Source organism: Cynara cardunculus, assembly GCF_001531365.2.
Source record: "Cynara cardunculus var. scolymus isolate 2C chromosome LG 16, CcrdV1, whole genome shotgun sequence".
Classification (NCBI taxonomy): domain Eukaryota; kingdom Viridiplantae; phylum Streptophyta; class Magnoliopsida; order Asterales; family Asteraceae; genus Cynara; species Cynara cardunculus.
The window spans coordinates 20,715,020-20,719,453 of record NC_037543.1 but is presented as its reverse complement, the minus strand read 5'-3'; the positions used below and the strand labels follow the sequence as shown (position 1 = coordinate 20,719,453).

Here is a 4,434-nt window from a genome sequence, read left to right as displayed (position 1 = left end):
TCATGAGAATTGAGTATTGAGGTGTTGGTGAATTGTGGTTGAGTTTGAGATATCCTACATTGGTGAAGAATTGAAAATTTTGAAGAATATGAAGTGTATAAGAAAGATAGATTGGATGTCTTTGTGTCAAATATAGGGTTTGCTTCATAGGGTTGTCTTTCTTTGGATGACCTTATTTGAAATTTATAACCATGGTTAGAAACCAATCAAACCAAATGCCTCCTAGGGTTATCTTTCTTTGGATGACCTTATTTGAAATTTATAACCATGGTTGGAAACCAATCAAACCAAATGGTAGAAAATATAGTACAAAATTTATTATACTATATATATATATATAATTAAAACCTTGGGGTGATGAGGTGACACCATGAGGATTATAAAATTTAAAATCTTGTGGTGATGAGGTGGAATATGGATTGGTGCATTTGTGTCGATTCATGGAGTTTGCTTCAGTGGGTATTTAACTTTTCGAATATATAGTTTGCTTCAGTGGGTATATATATATATATATATATATATATGTATATATTTATATTTTATTTAACTTTTCGAATTATTTGAATACTATTTGTTGATGATTTTATTAACAACTAATATATACTTATATAGACAATATCCAGATCATTAATCAAAGTACTTATGCTACCGCGCAACGTGCGGTTCCGATACTAGTTATAAGAAAAACAATATCCTCTAAAAATACATTTATTCAGCTAATATGTTATATGTGCCAAATGCATGAAGAAAGGCCACAACTACAGGACCTGCACGGGTTAAAAAGACAAGGGTTCATAAACTACAGTTGAATAGGGTGATATGTTGGTTTTCTTTAAGAACATATGATCCATCCTATTTCTATCTATGTTCATGTTGTTGATGTTAAGTTTTGTTATTTTGGTAAATATGGTGTTCAACAAGGTGATATTTTGTTATTTTGATTATAGTGATATGTTTATGTACATTTGATTATGGTGAATGAATGGATGTTTTGTTTCTGTATATTCACTTGTTACTTACTCTTTTATATATGAATTATTACATCTAGTTGAACCTAAAAGGGTAATATTTTGTTATTTCAACAACGACAAGTAAAAAATGTTACTTGAACAAGGACAAACTTCAATTGTTATAATTGAACCCAAAAGCATTGTCATTAGATAACATTTCATTACATGGAAGCATCATATTCCTGGACCTTTACACAAATTAGGTCAAGTAAAAAAGGAAATATGTTACAAAGAACAACCAACTCCGAACAACAATATATTTACAAGTTTCCTCATTCTTTGCCTTCAAGATTTCTTTAAGGTTGTTCTTCGACTTCAGTAAACCATGAATCACATCAACAAGTCGAGGGCACATTGTTGTGTCAACCTGGGTTAAAAATCCACAGTTGTATTCCTGTAGAGATGGTTGATGGAGTGAAACATATTTAGGGTAAAAAGAAAACATTTAGAATATGTATAAAGAAATACATTAGATTAAATTTAGGGTGTTTGTACAACAGAAAAATCTTCGACCTAGATTAACATTGGTCCATGAAATTCTCACAATCACACGAGATCGACAGTAGCATACCACCACTATTGAATCGTTGAAGACCTTGAAGATAAGGGAGGAGGAGGGAAATTGTTCAAAGAGAGAGAGAGAGAGAGAGAGAGTAATATAAGAGGGTAAAAAGGAGAGTTTTTTTATTGTCGGTCTCGTTAAAGAAAATGATCAACTTACCCCATGTAAGTGCAAGGCACGTGTAGGGGCTTAACGACTGCAAATTAACATACGTTAGTCTGATGGACCTAAATCAAACTCTTTTTCATACTGCAAGGGTTTTCTTGCAATAAAAATTTTGTAGGGATCAAAACCAAGAAAAACAATAAACCAAAGGGACCAAATTTGCAATTTACTCTTTATTTTATAGTATATTAAATAATCAAAATTTTAAAAGTTAGTATACTTCAAAGAAAATAATTATTATAAATATTATTAAAAATACCATGCAAATTTGGGTATTAAAAACACAAATCCATTAAAATAATTAATTAAAGTATTTCAAAATATTATAATGTATAGAATCTAAGGGTCCTATATAAATAAATAATTAAAAAATACACATTTGTCAATAAACTATTGATTAATAATAATATACTGTTAATTAATTAATTAATTAATTTGAACAAAGTATCAAATATAAAACAGTAAATTGTGATTTTCGTCTCTATGGTCTGTTAATAGTTTTTATTTCATCCTTATGATTTAGAAATTGTGATTTTCATTCGTTTGGTATGTAATTTATTGTTATTTTTGTCCTTGGACTAATTTCAACTTTTTTAACTACAAAAGACCAAAACAGTAAAAAATCATAAACCACAAGAACTAAAATAAAAATAGATTGTAAATCGTAAGAACGAAAATAACAATGAGTTACTAACCATTGGGGTGAAAACCGCAATTTGTAAACCATAGGGACGAAAATTGCAATTTTAACAAACCATAGGGACGAAAAATGTAATTTATTCAAAATTGTTAAAGTTAATAAATTAAAAATGTTTAAGTGCTAAAACAGAAAATATAAAGAGGATTAAACATGAAAAATAAAATGTATTGTTTTTAGTGTTCTTTTTCTTCTGATTTATAATGTAGGAGGTATAGAAGGAAAGATAGGTTAATTAAAATATAAAGGGTATAAATAAAATTCACCATTTCCTTACGGATCCAAAAAACCATAACAAGAAAGTTTTTTATTTACCTTTTAATAGTTTTATTAAGAGACAGTTTTTGAATCGTTGAGAGATGAATCTTGTTTGTTAAAAGAAATATGTCTCTTAATGGTTCTAAAACCTTCTGAATGATTTTGTATCATGAGCTTTCCTTAACCATTTAGTGCCCTAATTTCATTGTAAACAAAAACCAAACAATTATATTTCATTTTGCAATATATCATTAGAGCTTCTTAATCATTCTGACCACTTAATCATTCAACAACTGTCAAACAACCCCAAAATTTACAACATATCGATATCCTATACATAATTTCACCATTTGGACAAACATACTTGCACCATTTAGATTTTACTCGTTTAAAGGACTTTTAGAAGAAGTTAGTAGTGAACAATAAAATGAGAATATAGAGATGACTTCTGAAAAGTAATCAAATTAGGGTTACAATTTTTTATACATAATTACAATTATAACCATAAATTGTGAAAATATATCTTGATATATAGCATGTATCAATGGTGGATCCATAATTTCTTTGAACTGGTGAACTTTTAAGGCGAATCAAAATCATATGGAGTCGTAGGTTTGATCGGAGGGAAAAGTCAATGTGGTTTGATCCGAAGGAAAATCAATTATGTCAATTTCGAGAATAATACATTTTTCTTAAATTGAATCGACTTTGACCATTTTCAGCAAAACACAAGACCGCGTCTTATGCCACGTGTTTTAGCTGAATTCCACCGTTACGGGGAACTTTTGGGTTTTTAATTAGGTTGATTTCATAAAAAAAAAATTTAGTATTTGATATTGATTAACCTCTGTTTTTGTCTGGGTTTTCAATTTTGTTTTCTTATACATGTAGAACTCCTAATTTAAATCGGATGTTTTGCACATCAAAATTAAATATGCATCTAGGATCTCGAGTAACAATAATCAAATTAATAACTAAAAACAAATTACAAACCAAGAGGAAAAACTTATATTTTTCAGAAAAATTGATGGTCAAAAACTAGATGATTTACAAGATGCAGTTATTCAACAAAAAGTGGAAACACGTTTGGAAATGGACATAAAGGTAACAGAGTATTCGGTGTGCTATTAAATTTAGTTTAGGGGATTCGAGCTATTTAGGATTGAAAGAGATTAGAGTAAGAATAGAAGTTATTGGGTTTTCGATTTTAAACCAAAAACAATAGATTTTCAATTCAAATTGAACCCAAGACAAACTATATGGTGAGCTTTAATTCAGTTAGCCTAGACCTTCAAAATCAAGTAGGTGCACCTTCAAGACATCTAACTCTTTTTCTTTTACGGTAATCAAGTAAGCGTGTGCATGGGATCCCGCTCGGTCTTTCATAGATCCGTCCCTAGCATGCAGTAAATCGAACCTTTAGTTTATGTAATGAATTAGGTGCATTACTACATGCATTAATAATGCGAATTAGTTAGGAAGCCGAAATTTTGTGAAAATATTTGGTTAGACTAAGGATGTTAAGACGATTACAATGATACAATTGGTTTTATATTAAATGATATTAGTGTAGATCACGTACACTACTAGAAAACTGGGTATTTCCGGCGGAATTTCCGGCGGAAAATTTCCGCCGGAAATTTTCCGGCGGATTTCCGGCGGAAATTAACAAAGTCAACTTTTGTTGACTTCCGCCGGAGCTCCGCCGGAAATCCGCCGGAAATCCTAAATCGGTAATAATT

At 30.1% G+C, this 4,434-nt stretch overlaps 1 pseudogene; it reads right to left on the bottom strand.

The window, feature by feature from the left end:
• Positions 1 to 4,434, bottom strand: part of LOC112529103 — a 19,090-nt pseudogene that overhangs the window by 9,794 nt on the left and 4,862 nt on the right.